We start from the raw sequence: 16,570 nt of genomic DNA, 5'->3' as shown, positions 1-16,570 counted from the left end.
CCGCGTTCCCAGAACATTTAGTCATACCTCGACCTATACAGCAACCTAATTTTGACATTCTGGGAGAATTACAAAATTTGTACATAAAAATCTCGTTCCTTCAGGCCATTCAGAACATCCCAATATACGCTAAAACTATTAAGGAACTGTGCATAAAAAGACCAAGAAGGAATGTGATAGATAATCCAAGAGTTCAAGTAGTCGGCACTTTATCTGACCTATTATCAGGAAAGGAAACACCTATTAAGTATGAAGACCCAGGAAACCCAATAGTAACTGTTCAAATTTATGGCCAAACCTTAACCAATGCCTTAGTTGATCTTGGAGCTGCAATCAATATATTGACCACCTCCACTTGCCAAAAGTTAGGAATTACATCTGCAGAACCTACTTCAACTTTGCTGGAATTGGCTGATCGATCTGTGGTCAGGCCAGAAGGCATATTGCATGATGTTATGGTCTCAGTTGATTCCTGGGAATACCCAACTGATTTTCTGATAATAAATCCTAAAACCCGACTAGATGGACATCCATTGATCTTAGGAAGGCTTTGGCTCGCTACCGCTGATACCTACATCGGCTGTCGGCAAGGAAACATGATCATAACTAAGGGGGCAGATATTAAGAACTTAGTACTATATCCCCCAGCGCAGCCAAGCATCACAATAGTCAAAACTAATAGGCACCCTGTATCATATCTTACTGACAACATTAGATCTCCATTAACTATACAAGAAGCGCTAGAGTTCAAAAATCAAACGGAAGATGATGCCATCAGTAATTTTATTAGTCAAACTGAACTCACATCTCGTACCCAGTGTCACATGATAAAAGCAGCATTTGATAACGAAGTAGAGGAGGAACCTCTGAAAGATGTGCATCACCATACAATCCCTGTCACGTCAGTTGCACATAGTAAAATAGTGGAAATCGAACCCTGGAAGACCTTAAACATTAACGCCAACCTTACACCGGAACAAGAAACAAAACTCATCCATGTTTTAACAAAATATAAAAATGCATTTGCATGGGATTACCCCGATATGAAAGGAATTGATCCTCAATTGTGTACACACCACATCTACATAGAGAATGATGCAAAACCTGTTAGACAACCTCAGAGAAGATTAAATCCTCATCTAAAAGAAGTAGTAAAAGCTGAGCTCCAAAAACTTTTAGATGTGAACTTTATCTATCCTATCTCTGATAGTAAGTGGGTCTCCCCGCTTGTGGTGGTACCGAAAAAGAATGGGAAGTGGAGAATCTGCATGGACTATAGAGAACTAAATAAGGCAACGCAGAAAGATCACTTTCCTCTCCCATTCATCGATCAAGTATTGGACACTTTGGCAGGCAAGAAATTCTTTTCTTTTCTTGATGGCTTCAGTGGGTATAACCAAATACATATTGCCCCTGAAGATCAGGATAAAACTACTTTTACTTGTCCTTGGGGAAAATTTGCCTACCGAGTTTTACCTTTTGGTTTATGTAATGCCCCTACCACCTTCCAAAGGGCTATTCTTAGCATATTTGCATATCTAATAAATGAAGGATTGGAAGTATATATGGATGATTTCACTCCATACGGAGAAGAGTTTGATCCAGCATTGGAAACACTAGAAAAAGTCCTACAACGTTGTATAGCTACCAGGCTTTGTCTAAGCCATGAAAATTGCTACATGATGATGACAGAAGGACTTATTCTAGGGCACTATATTTCAGCAGCCGGCATACAGGTAAACCCAGCCAAAATCCAAATACTTTTTCTTATTCCTACTCCTACTACTCAAACAGAGGTACGTAGCTTTCTTGGATTCTCTGGTTATTACAGAAGATTTATAGAACATTATTCACGTATTGTTGCACCATTGTATGCACTAACTGGTAATATTGATTTCCTTTGGACAAAGAAATGTGAACGTGCTTTCAATGACCTGAAAAAGCTTGTATCTACAGCCCCAGTCCTTCGCAGACCAAAATGGGATTTGCCATTTCAGATATCATCCGGTGCCTCAGATACAGCCATTGGAGCGGTCCTTGGCCAGGAGGAGGATAGAAAAGCATACGCCATTTATTACATTAGCAAAAATCTATCCCCTGCTGAATTAAATTATACTGTAACTGAAAAGGAATTTCTAGTTGTTATACATGCTATCAATAAATTCAGACATTACATCGCTGGATATCTCGTTATCTTGTACACAGATCATTCTGATATAAAGTATCTAGCAAATAAACCTGTCACAAATGGAAGAATAACCAGATGGCTGATTTTATTGCAGGAGTTTGACATTACAATCAAGGATCGACCTGGCAAAGAAAACCCGGTAGCTGATTTCCTCTCAAGAATGCCAAAACCAGTCGATGCAGCAGCAGTTGAAGATCAGTTTCCAGATGAGCATCTCTTTGTTGTTGTTGTTCAAACACCCTGGTATGCTGATGTCACCAATTACCTAGCAGTAGGTAAGTTACCAAAACATCTAACCCCTAATGAGCAAAAACAGATTGTCCAGCGAAGTACCAGATTTTCCTGGATTGGAGGCTATTTGTTTCACACAGGGGCAGGCATGCAAATCAGGAGGTGCGTTCGACAAGATGAAATCTTTGATATATTGAAAGCATGCCATGACCAACCATGTGGTGGACATTTTGCTGATCACAGGACTGCACATAAAGTATTACATACACGGTATTATTGGCCCACAATTTTTAAAGATGCAAAGAAATTTGTCCAAGCATGTGATAGTTGCCAGAGGGCGGGACACCCTAGTCACTCAGATGAGATGCCCTTGAAACCACAGCTAGTCATCGAACCATTTGAGCGATGGGCCCTTGATTTCATGGGGCAAATCAACCCACCATCAAACCAGAAAACATACATTCTAGTGGCAACAGAATATGTCACTAAATGGGTTGAAGCGGAAGCCTTGCCCAGGGCTACAGAAGAATATGTTATACAGTTCCTGCTCCATCTATTTGTGTGCTATGGCCTCCCTAGAGAGATAATCACAGATGGAGGGCCACGATTTGCTGGAAACAGAATAGCAGCAACATTCAACAATTATCATGTTCAGCATAAAATGACCACCCCATATCACCCACAGGCAAATGGGCAAGTAGAAAGCAGCAACAAGATAATAGAAACAATTCTAACCAAAACAGTTGCATCACATAGACGCGATTGGGCTGCCAGACTACCAGAAGCACTGTGGGCTTATAGAACAACATGGAGAAGCACCACTGGCCGCTCACCTTACCAGCTTATGTTTGGAAAAGAACCTATCTTTCCTATAGAATTTGAAATCCAGACATTACGAACAGCACAAGAAGTAGGGTTAGACTTAACCGAGGCGCAAACTAATCGATTGCAACAAATTAATGAGCTGGATGAAATTAGACTCTCTGCACTTCAACATACTGCCCTGATACAGCAGCAAAGAGCTAAGTGGCATGATGCTCTCATCAAAAACAGAGTCTTCCATGAAGGATACTGGGCTCTTTTATATGACTCTAGATTTCGGGACTTCCCCGGGAAACTCCAGACTCGTTGGTTGGGACCATATGAAATTCAGAAAGTACATGACAATGGTACCCTCACACTAATTACTATTGATGGTTCTAGGTATACCTTTAAGGCAAACGGCCATCGAGTCCGTCTCTATCTCAAACCACTTACTCGGGAGTCCTTTTGCCAGCAATTACGCCAAGATTCAGATATGGAGATCTTACAGGAGGAAGACAAGTCTCCTCCACCTGTAACTCGCTAAGAAGTTTACTTTTCTTTACAATTTGTATATAATTCTTTGAATTGTTTTTGTACATATTTTTTACAGCATGTTGTGATTTTTGCTGTTCCTTTTTCAAAAGGAACAACACTTGTGATTTTTGTTGTTCCTTTTTCAAAAGGAACAGCACTTGTGATTTTTGTTGTTCCTTTTTCAAAAGGAACAACGCTTGTGATTTTTTTGCTGTTCCTTTTTCAAAAGGAATAGCACTTGTGATTTTTGTTGTTCCTTTTTCAAAAGGAACAGCACTTGTGATTTTTGCTGTTCCTTTTTCAAAAGGGACAGCATTTCTGATTTTTGTTGTTCCTTTTCTAAAAATGAATAGCACTTGAGTGTTTTTGTTGTTCCTTTCTAAAAAAGAACAGCATTTGTGTGTTTTTGCTGTCTCCGAAAGAAACAACACGGTTTGATTTCTGCCGGTCTTTTTCCAAAGGAACGACATTTGTTTGATTTTATTGAACTGCACCATTGATTTCTACTGCTCCTTTCTCTAAACGAACAACCGTTGTTGTATCTTTCCTTGAAACTGCACTACTCATATGATTTAAAACAGCTTGTTCCTTCTCATGGATGCAGAGTGCTAATGGTCTTTAGAATACAGCTATCTACTTATGTGATGGAAACAAAAGCACAGTATACGAAAATCGGTAAATCATAAATCACTATCCTTATAAGCAACTGCCTTGAATTGATGAAAGGATGTAGGGAAAAGATATGCTTACTTATCACCTTTTGTTGCCATTGTTCTACTAACTCTGTTCTGATTGGTAATCTCTATCATGCTGATTTTTTATCTATTTTAATTATCATTCGCCAATAAGATCAAAGAGTTTATATCTTCCTATTGGGATTTTAAGACTTCTTCCACCATTCCTACTCTTAAGGAGTGTGGAACCACCCTTTGTGTATAAACAGGAAAGGTTCTCTATTAAAACCAAAGAAAAAAGAAGCAAGCAAAGCAGTTTTGTCAAATTGCAGGATAGGGAGTCTCATTACGAGCTGGCCTACCATGATCATCAGGATGGAAGCGAAGTGGCATTCCCATTAGGGCCACCACACCCGGGAAATGGTCCAAAAGGTATATCAAAATAAATAAATAACCCTTGGAACAGGAGGTCTCACCATGAGCTGGCCTGCCCACTATTCGCTCCTTCCTCGTGAATGGCACTATGACTAACTGGTTACCAAGCCTACATAGTGGCCTACAGTTTTGACATCACATAACACTTCCTCGCATACACAAAGGACTATGGTTCCCGAGGTGAAATAAACAACTTTGCCAAGGTTATGGACACCTGTTGGCAGCAGAGCTCTGTTAATGGTATCGAAGTCGTAACCTTTACACCAATGGGTAAGGAAATTATAACCTTTGTATCTTATAACGTGATAATTTAATTACCCAGCCATATACCGCATGAATATTTATTACCGCCAATCATTACGGAGCTAGTGACAGTGACTGCATGGGGCTCGCTAATTATGGCAAATGTCTATTCCCGAACTTCCATCAACTCACTGCAGTCGCTTACGTATTAAAAGTGATTTAACTTTTCACCTCGATTCCAGTAATACACTGTTTTTGCGGACATGGCATATTTTCATAAGCTGCTCGATAAGGGCCTCGCGAACGAAGCAGACCCTGCTCCTTTATTTGACGGCTGGGATAGCCTATCATATTGCAGGGGGGGAGTAACCTCATTATTCCCCAGAATACGTGTCAACCCGTTATTCGAGAAGATCTTGTACTTGAGCACAGCACGGCTCAACGGTATGATCATTTGCCATTTTTGTTTCTTCTGCATGAATCGCTGTTCGAATTTATTTCCATTGCATACGCTGTTGTATTTAAATTTGAATGAGAAACTCGCCACCAGCTTCTCTGCGTCTTAACGAACAGCTGTTGTTCTTTTGAGAATTTGCAAGTGAAGCCATGGGTGGAAGGTCAATCCGCAGAGAACCACAGACATTGACCGCTTCAGCTGCAACCCGAAGAATTTTGAAGAAAGCAGGATGGTTGACCTACCTCAACCGCCTGAAGGAGTCTAATGAAACTGTGGCGAAGGAATTTTTACAAAACTGCAGGAAGAACATTCCACAATCAGAGGAAAATGGATAGAGGTCACGGATGATATAATAGCAAAAGTCACAGGACTACCGGCCATAGGGCTTGTGTGGACAATAAAGAAGGAAAGGCTGCAGAAGATTGTGGAAATCTTTCAGGACGAGGGCCAGAGCTTAACAGTTCAAGGAAAATGGGTGCTACCAGCAACGCTAGGAGAGCCATGGGCGGAATTGGCGAAAATTGTCCAGAGCTACATTACTTGCGAGGGCAGAAAAGACGTGGTAAGACCACGACATCTAAAACTCCTAGCTGTCTTAAAACAAAAATGTTCTGTGAATTTACCTGCATTGCTTAATTTTCTATTGCATGATGTGGCACGAAGCATGAAAAAGGCATAGCACAAAGAATCTGTGGTTAGCCACCACGGATTAATTCATTTGATAGTAAATCATAGTCTTACCTAGCAGTAGAGCAGCTGGGAAGAATTAATTGATATTATTAATAAAGGGATGGCCACGTCTGGACGCCCAGAAAAACGAAAACAAATTGATAGCACACCCCAACGCCCAGAGAAGCGAAAGAAGGACGCTTGCACAGAAGTGCAAGTTGAAATACAAGCCAAGAAACAAGAAGAAAAGCAACTTGAGAAACAACCCGACGCTGGTACATCTGAGCAACCAGCAAAACGTAGAAAGTCGGCACAGCTTGCAGGGTTACAAGAAGAGTTGAAGAAACCCCGGGCTCACACGAGCCAAGCAATAGAAATTATAGATGAGCAATCGGCAGAGACAGATACAGAAGAAGAAAGTAATGAGGACGTAGAACAGTCCACAAGGATAGAGGCGGAAGAAGAAAACAACAGAGAAACAGAGGAGTCCGCCGAGGCAGAAACAGAAGAGGAAGACGAAGAACAGTCAACGGAAACAGAAACAGGAGGAGAAGAAGAACAGGATGAAGAAGAAGAAGGAGACGAGAAAGAAGAAGTTGAGTGGCCCGAGCAAGAGGAAGAAATGGAATAGCAGGGAGGAAGCCCAGTACAAAACCCGATAGGGGAAGATGAATTGGCCAATATTCTGGCCAATATGGGCGAGTATGGCCAGCCCCTGAGTCCATCCAACCTCCAGACCGAAGAAGAAACCCAGGAAAAAGATGCACCCAAGGAATTGCATACGGAAGAAGCAGAAGTAGAAATTTCACCCATCCATGATGAGAAGGAAACTAAAAATATTAGGCAGGAACGGCCCGTTCCTAGTCAGAAGGCACCAGAGGAGAATCCGGAGGAAATAAGGGCAGAGGAAGAATTAGCCCAAGAAACAATAGAGCCAAGAAAGGTTCTTACCCCGGATCAGCCACCTCAAGAAGAAAATCTGAAAATTATTCACACTCCAACCCACGGAAAACAGTCAGCTATTCTTTCTGAGAAGTTGATGAAAATAAGGGAATTGCAAAAGGAAAAAGGGACACTGTTAAATGTGATAGCCAGGCTTCGCCAGCAGATTAGGCTTCTAAAAGCAAGACAAAGGGGGGTAAGGACCTCAACAAGAAAAAATTCGGCCACGCCAATAAGACTCCGTAAGAATAAAAGGTGAAGAACCGGGAGCCGTTTCACTACTCAAAATCCTGACAGAAGCCAAACTGTTGTCCCTAATGAAGCAGAAAGACAAACTGTTGTTGCAATTGAAACAGAAGGACAGACTGTTGCTCCATTTGAGAAGGAACAGTAATGGGCTGGAGTTCGTGTTAAAATTGAAGAAGATAATAAGGTGGTTCAGATGGAGGCACCACCTTCGGGAGTAATAAGGGTTATGAATTCAAAGCAGCATAATAGGAAACTCCAAGTAAAGCTCCCAGCCTCCGCATATGCATGGAAAAAGGACCCAAAAACAAGAACCCTCCACCATCATTTGAAGCAGGCTCAGCAAGAAGCAGAAAAGCTCAGGGAACAAACGGTCCCCCGTGAAAAATATGAGGAATTACAGCAGCAGTTAAGGAACGTCATCCCGTCAGAAAGCCAAGCCTCCGAAGGATGGCGAAAGGAGCAAGAGAAAGTTGCCAAGGTAACCCGTAGATTAGATGTAGTTATTAAACAAATGGATACCTTGTGTGCTCTGTACAATGATGCCCTAGCATGTAGAGCTCCTGCCAAAAATTATGCCTTGTTTCTAATGGAAAGATACTTACAATTGAAAATTAAAGCCGTTAGGGCAGGTGCTCCCATAGAAATTAACACTATAGACGATTTTATAAACTGCTGTAAGCATTATGGGGTAAAAGTACAAAGGTTATTGTGTGAATTTTACCTGCATAACCTTGTACTAGAACAAGAGACCAAGCTGAACCCTGGCCCTTTTGTCGGAGATATTCAATTACAAGCATTCATTTCATTTACAGTTAATCAGATTAAATGGCTCAAAGCCTACAATTCATTTCAGAGACAAGAAAATGGATTAGACCTATGGGTAAGAGCTGAGCCTAGAGACCCAGAACAGTTATGGAGAAGTCATAGAAATCTCATGAGGGCTCCAGGCGTGATTGAAGCATTAGGACCCATGCATGAAGCAATCATTCGACAAGGGCTTGAATTCTTTTCTTCTATTAAAGACCCTGCCATTGAAGCAGCTAAATTTCGATATCAGGTATCTAATCCAAATATTCAGCTCCGAGAGCCGTTTAAGTATGAAAATTTTAAGCTTGCTGCTAACCGATTCCCCCTCTATGGTGAAATTGTTTTGAGGGCAGGGCCATCCTGGTTAGGATATAGGTTCCGGAGTCCAGTCATTTGGCATCCTGCACCTGGATACCAAGCCCTGTATGAAATGCCCGAGGGCCAGACAAGCCATTTCTTTGATCATCTAGTTTCACATCATGGGTGTAGGCCCCCACACGAAATTCCATCTCTAGCCTACTCCCTCACTGCTCTGCATGTCAACTACAATGTTTTCATGAGGCCATGAAAAAGGGTAAGCTGGGGGGTGTGTGGAGTACTGTAGAGCCTCTACTTTGCACTTTATTATCCATCATTACCTACAGTTTTCCCTCATTCATCTCTCTCTTTTGCCTCATTTTCCTTGCAAACCAACCCAGATCATTACATTTAATGTCTTTAAGCATGATTAAGTGAACTTTGCTAATGTGTGACTGTTTTGTTTAGATTTTGACATATTTACAGAGTTTCCGCAGCTGTCTGGCAATTCTGCAGCCATTCAGCGATTCTGCAGCCATCTGATGATTCCGCACCCTTTTTGTTAATCTCAAGGTTCCACGTGTCATTTTGCAAAACAAGCCACATGGGCATTTAGGGATAAAGGTGCTCGAGGTTCCTGTGCTGTTAGTTCGGTCAACCACATCATCTACACCTCCGGTCAACAAGGGTCAAGCCACGGTCAACAAAGGCAGCTTAACGGTGTTGCGTAAGCTGTTGGGTCACGTCAATGCAACTGGTGACTTGTCCGTGTTACGCAGGTTGTGGAAGACATAATCCAACTCTGGATTCAATTCCCATAACGACCAGAACCTCCAGCTCATCCACGAGGCTTATGACGTGTTGCTGAACCTTTATTACGCATGACAGATTAGTTAATTTTCAGTTTCTAGCTTTACGCATTAGGCCATCGTTTAGATGCCTATAAAAACTAGCGTTTGCATACGCTTAATGTTACTTTTTAGCTGCTGTGTTTTATGAACTTGTTATAGTTTTAGTGCATTCCAAGACTCTGTTTTGATAGTGCTGTTCTAGCACTCTTGACTGTAATTTTCTGCATATGGAGTAATAGAAGACAGCGTTGTTCTGAAGTTTTCAAATCCTTGAGTCTTCTTTGGGTTATATGAATGGAGGGCCCCTGTTCATGTTAGCCCTTGTATAGTATTTTATGTTCAGCATTTCCTTATTTTCCATTCAGCATTTCTTTTCTTTGAAACATGTACAGCTTGATTCACTTTCATGTTATTTCATTTCCAGCCTTTATTTTAAGCTGATCAGTATTGTTCTTTTGCAGGTTTTTAACCCGGGATTGTTTTTGTGTTTATGTATTTGCTTTATAACTGATGGTATTTTCAGTTGACAGATTCAAAGTTGCTGCCTTTACTTTCATAGCTGATTTTTAGTTTAATTTCTCAAAGTTGTCTGCTAACATATGAATGGTCTCTTTATCACAAATTGTTTATCTTTTAGAGATCAGAATACTGATAAATTACAGCTGGCTTTGAGTACTTTTTAGACTAATCTTTAACTACTTTCTAATCGTGCTTTACATAGTACCATATGATAGAAGCAGAGAGTTAGAAAGAGCAAAACATTATAACTAGTCTTTAAAGTAGATTTTTCTCATTTTTGATCACTTTTCTAACTCATCTTTAGCTACTTCCTAATCGTGTTTTACACAGTACTATGTGTTAGAAGCAGGGAGTTAGGAAGAGATAAACATTATCATTGGTTTTTAAAGTGATTTTCTTACCTTTTATTTGCAGCAGCATGAATGGTGTCTAGTGCCATTAGAAAGTGGTTCTTTGCTTTCAAGTCATTTCAAGTTATTTATTTCTTTCAAGCTTTTCCTTTTCAGCAAGTAGTTAGAAACCACTAATCACACACTCTCACTCATCTAGAACTCACCTTACACACACTATCACTCATCTGTTTATAAATCACCACTCCATCTTAGGAAGATAAAATAACCACAAACAACACCCCAAACGACAAAAAGCTCTAAGAGGTTGCTTAAGTACATATAGTACACCTTCACTTCATCAGCTTACGAGCCCCGGGTTGACAATTAATGACATCAATTTAGGAACACTAAATTGACTAAACATTTTGGCGCCGTTGCCGGGGAAGTGAAATTAAGTAGCCATATTCTTAGAAAAAAAAAACATAAAAAATTTTCAAGGAAAGAAGTTGATAACCTATCAAAGTATGCTCTCCTCTTGCACTTCAAGGTGATCTGGAGGATCAGAAAAGAGAAAGTTATTGATTTTTTAGTTTCTTGAGTATGCTCTCTTCTTGCACCTAGAGTGAACTGGAAGATCAGAAAAAGAACTATTAACTTGACTTGAAGAAAATAATAAAAAATGACATGCATAGAGCTAGAGATTCTAGAGGAAGGTTTTTAGCTAGAGCTTGAAGTTCAATTTTTACAATTCCATCTGCTTCAAGGGATAGACAAGAGACACCCCCCTTATCTCCAACCGAAACTCCTAGTCCTAGAATTCCTGGAATTCAAGAGCCAAGAGTTGACTCTCCTACACCTTCTATTGAGTTTGAACCAGGAAGAGACTCTTCTCTTTCTCATACAGAAAGACCAATTGTAATTGAGGAAGTGGAATCATCTGAAGAAGAAGGAGAAATCTCTTCTCATTCACCTTTTGTAGAGGAACCAGAAGATTTTGAAATCCCTAGGAGAATCATCATGGCAGAGGAAGAAGGAGGTGGTAGGGGTAGAGGTGGAGGTAGAGGAGGAGGAGGAAACAACAATAACAATAATGGAGGTAGAGGTCCCCTTGGAGGAGGAAATAGAGATGGGGATAATTCATTTGGGTTTCCCATTGTTAATGAGGATTCCCGAGCCACTATGAAAAACATATCACCATCTATCCTCCCTAACTTCCATGGGTTAAGGACTGAGGACCCTGAAACATTTTTATTTGAGTTTGAAGTGGTGTGTCGAACTTATGACTACCTGGATGACTCCGAGAAACTCAAATTGTTCCCTTCAACACTGAAGGATCAAGCCTTGAAATGGTTCATGGGGTTACTCACTCAATCCATTAGGACTTGGGATGAAATGAAACAGAAATTTTTGGATAGGTATTTGGACTATTGTATGCCTACTAATCACAAGGACGAGGTTTTTAAAATGATACAAAGAGAAGATGAGAGCTTAGAAGATTTACTTGAAATATTTCAATATAACTTGAAAAGAGCACAAATGAGTACCTTGGATGAAGAGACCTTAAAAGCCCTCTTATTAAAAGCCATTAGGGATGAATGGATAGACATCTTAAACATGATGGGGAAAGGGGATATTTCTCAACTTTCACTCAATGATATAGCAGAACTTTGTATCCATCTCTCAAGAGGCAAATCAAAAACTCAAAAAGGGCCTAGAGATCCTTCTCTCCTTAGGGCAAATAAATCTGCAACAGGATCAGTGAGTAGGGCTGAAATCGGCAGTATGCTTGATGAATTTAAAACTGACATCTTAGGGAGTCTTAGTGAACAACTTGATACCCTTAAGATTCACAATAAACAAAAAGCAGAAGCTGAGGCTTTGGCTATCTTTTGCCCGAAGTGTAGAAAGAAACATGCTTTAAGGGAATGTCCCTTAGATGCACACGTTGTAGAAACATGTGTAATTTGCTCAGAAACTCATGAGACCAAGGATTGTCCTTCAATTCTTGGCCTCAAAGTAGTCTTTCAAGAGGATCCAGATACACTTGAATCTCTCTGTTTTATTGCAAGGAGACCTTGGCAAGGACAACAGAATCAAGGGTTTAACAACTCTATGAATTCTCAATCCCAACCAAATTGGAATCCTTGGCAACAACCTTGGCCTCAACCTCAAAATGCTTTTCAAGCATGGATGCAAAGCATGCAAAATCCTTATGGGAGATTTGCTCAATTCTATCAATATCCTCCATCAATTCAGAATCATCAAACCCCACAACTTCCAAATCAAGGTCAACAACTATCATTGCCATACCCTCAACAACAACAACCTCCTCCACAAAATCAAAATTCTCAACTATCACTTCAATCCCAGCAGAAATCAAATCAACTTCCCTCTCAGCCATTACCAAATCCAAATAATAGGAACCCTCAAAATGCTTACATGATGGAAGGTCAACCATTCCCTACCTATATGGTTGTTCCTCTCAATGAAGTACAACTCAGATCAGGTAGAATCTTAGATCAACCTTGTACAAGTGTTCAACAACCAAGCATTTCTGAGGAAGAATCTCTCAAAGTCAATAAAGGTTCTGAAGTATCACTTCAAAACCAAAATATCCAAAAAGAAAAAGAAAAAGAATCAACCTCTACAACTCCCATAGTTGAGCAACCTACACCTTTAGCTACACCTCCTTTTCTTGAAAGATTGCAAATTGACAAAGGGGTGGAAAAGCAAATATGGGTGTCTGACTATAGTTTCCTAGATGAATTGAAGAATGTCTGTATCAAGATTCCCTTGTTACAAGCCATTAAGGAAATTTCCATTCTAGCGAAGACAATAAAGGAGTTGAGTTTGAAGAAAACAGGAAAAAGAACCAGAGATACTAAAAGGATACATCTAGTTGGAAAAATTGCAGACATAATGATGGGTAAGATTACCATGCAAAAATATGTGGATCCTGGTAGCCCTATTGTCAAAACTCATATTAATGGGGTTGAAATCCCAAATACTTTGATTGACTTAGGAGCCGCTATCAACATCATGAGTAGACAGACCATGGATCAGTTAAAGCTTCCTAACCTTCTCTTTACACCTACTTTACTGCAGCTTGCAGATAGATCAATCATTAAACCTGATGGTGTATTGGAATATATTCCAGTCTCCCTAGATTCTTGGGAATATCCAGTTGATTTTATGATTTTAACTCCCAAGAACAATCTAGGAGGACATCCTCTTATTTTAGGAAGACCTTGGCTGGCCACAGCTGATGCTTTCATAAGTTGTAGGTCTGGGGACATGTATATATCAGATGGTAATTCCACCAAGAAATTCAACTTGTATCCTCCAGCAAAGGCAATAACAGAAATAGGAGAAGATGAGTGGGTTGATGATGAGGATACTATTCAACCTGTTCTAACCATCTCTGAAATCAGTGAGGATAGTCAAATTCTAAATACATTAGAAAATTTTGAAATACCTTTAGAATATGACTCTACACAGTTTCAGTTAGATGCAGACATTGAATATCTCTCCTCTAGACAGATGTCTCTCTTCTCAATGGAAGAGTTTGGTAGTTCTACAGTTGAAATCCTTCCAGGAAAAACATTGAACATTAACAAAAACTTGGGAAGACCACAACAAGAAGAATTAACTAAACTGTTGCAAAAACATTCCACTGCCTTTGCATGGGAATACACTGACATGAAAGGAATCGATCCTAAGACTTGTATTCATCACATCTATATTGAAGAAAACAGCAGACCTATTAGGCAACCACAAAGAAGGATGAATCCAAACCTTAGGGAAATCGTGAAAGAAGAACTCCAGAAATTACTCAAGGTAAACTTCATTTACCCCATTTCAGATAGCCAATGGGTTTCTCCCTTGGTTATAGTGCCCAAAAAGAATGGTAAATGGAGAGTTTGCATTGATTATCGAGAATTGAACAAGGCAACCTTAAAGGATCATTTCCCTCTACCTTTTATTGATCAGGTACTAGACACTTTAGCAGGTAAAAAGTATTTCTCATTCTTGGATGGTTTTAGTGGGTATAATCAAATTCAGGTAGCACCTGAAGATCAAGAAAAAACCACATTTACTTGTCCTTGGGGAACTTTTGCCTACCGAGTACTCCCTTTTGGATTGTGCAATGCACCCGCTACATTTCAAAGGGTTGTACTAGGAATCTTTTCAGATCTGATTCATGATTGTGTAGAGGTATACATGGACGATTTCACAGTTTATGGTAATACATTTGAAGAAGCTTTGGAAAATTTGGAAAAAGTACTGGTAAGATGTAAGGAAACAAATCTTTCTTTAAGTCATGAAAAGTGTTTTATGATGTTTACTGAAGGGATTGTTTTAGGACATCATATTTCAGGAGATGGGATTAAGGTTGATAGATCCAAAGTTGAAGTCATCTCTAAGTTACCTGTTCCAAATTGCCAGAAGGATGTTAGAAGTTTTCTTGGGTTTACTGGGTATTACAGAAGATTTATTGAAAACTTCACTAAGATAGCATCCCCTCTTTTCAAATTGCTTACCAAGGACTGTGAGTTCAAATGGGATCCTGAGTGTCAATCTGCCTTTGAAGCTTTAAAGACTAGAATATCTGAAGCACCCATCTTAAGGGGGCCAAATTGGAAACTCCCTTTCCACATTTCTACTGATGCTTCAGATACAGCTCTAGGAGCTGTTTTGGGACAAAAGGATTTAATCCCTTATGCCATTTATTACACAAGTAAGAATTTGACTCCCACTGAGTTAAATTATACTGTTACAGAAAAAGAGTTCTTAGCTGTGGTACATGCGATCAATAAGTTTAGACACTACATAACCGGCTATGAAACCTTTGTCCATATTGATCACTCTGCCATAAGATATTTAATGAACAAACCTGTCACTAATGGTAGAGTTACAAGATGGCTTTTACTTTTACAAGAATTCAACATTACTGTGTTAGATAGACCTGGAAAACAAAACACAGTAGCTGATTTCTTGTCTAGAATCCAAAACACTAATGAAGATTCTCCAGTAGAAGATAAGTTTCCAGATGAATACTTGTTTGCAGTGACTACCAAGACTCCTTGGTATGCAGATATGGCTAATTATCTTGTTACAGGGAAGCTTCCTCTACACTTATTTCCTAATGAGAAAAGGAAAATCATTCAGGAGAGTGCACATTATTCTTGGATTTCTAATGAATTGTTCAAAACAGGGCCAGATTGTATAATCAGAAGGTGTGTTTGGGAAGATGAAATGCCTGACATCCTTAAGGCATGTCATGATGAACCATGCGGCGGGCACTTTGCTGACAAGAGGACAGCCTATAAAATCCTTTCTCTAGGATATTATTGGCCTTCTCTCTTTAAAGATGCAAAGCAGTATGTTAGAAGGTGTGACAGCTGCCAAAGAGTTGGGAAACCAACTCCTTCAAATGAAATGCCTCTACAGCCTCAGGTATGCATCGAACCCTTTGAGAAATGGGCTCTAGATTTCGTTGGACCAATTAATCCACCATCAATTTAGATGTAAACTGGATGCCCTGATCTGTCACAATTTCCCTTGGGACACCAAAACGAGTGAAAATATCCTCAAAAAGAAATTGAACAACTGAATTTTCAGTAGCAGAAGGCAATGCTTTCGCTTCTACCCACTTAGTAACATAATTTTCATAGTGGCTCGGGAATCCTCATTAACAATGGGAAACCCAAATGAATTATCCCCATCTCTATTTCCTCCTCCAAGGGGACCTCTACCTCCATTATTGTTATTGTTGTTTCCTCCTCCTCCTCTACCTCCACCTCTACCCCTACCACCTCCTTCTTCCTCTGCCATGATGATTCTCCTAGGGATTTCAAAATCTTCTGGTTCCTCTACAAAAGGTGAATGAGAAGAGATTTCTCCTTCTTCTTCAGATGATTCCACTTCCTCAATTACAATTGGTCTTTCTGTAGGAGAAAGAGAAGAGTCTCTTCCTGGTTCAAACTCAATAGAAGGTGTAGGAGAGTCAACTCTTGGCTCTTGAATTCCAGGAATTCTAGGACTAGGAGTTTCGGTTGGAGATAAGGGGGGTGTCTCTTGTCTATCCCTTGAAGCAGATGGACTTGTAAAAATTGAACTTCGGGCTCTAGCTAAAAACCTTCCTCTAGAATCTCTAGCTCTATGCATGTCATTTTTTATTATTTTCTTCAAGTCAAGTTAATAGTTCTTTTTCTGATCTTCCAGTTCACTCTAGGTGCAAGAAGAGAGCATACTCAAGAAACTACCAAATCAATAACTTTGTCTTTTCTGATCCTCCAGATCACCTTGAAGTGCAAGAGGAGAGCATACTTTGATAG

The sequence above is a fragment of the Pinus tabuliformis genome, chromosome 4_2 (genome assembly GCF_031772625.1).
Source record: "Pinus tabuliformis cultivar Carrire ecotype Pingquan chromosome 4_2, CPIR1, whole genome shotgun sequence".
Taxonomy (NCBI): domain Eukaryota; kingdom Viridiplantae; phylum Streptophyta; class Pinopsida; order Pinales; family Pinaceae; genus Pinus; species Pinus tabuliformis.
The sequence above is the reverse complement of the archived record's forward strand: the minus strand, read 5'-3'. Positions refer to the sequence as shown.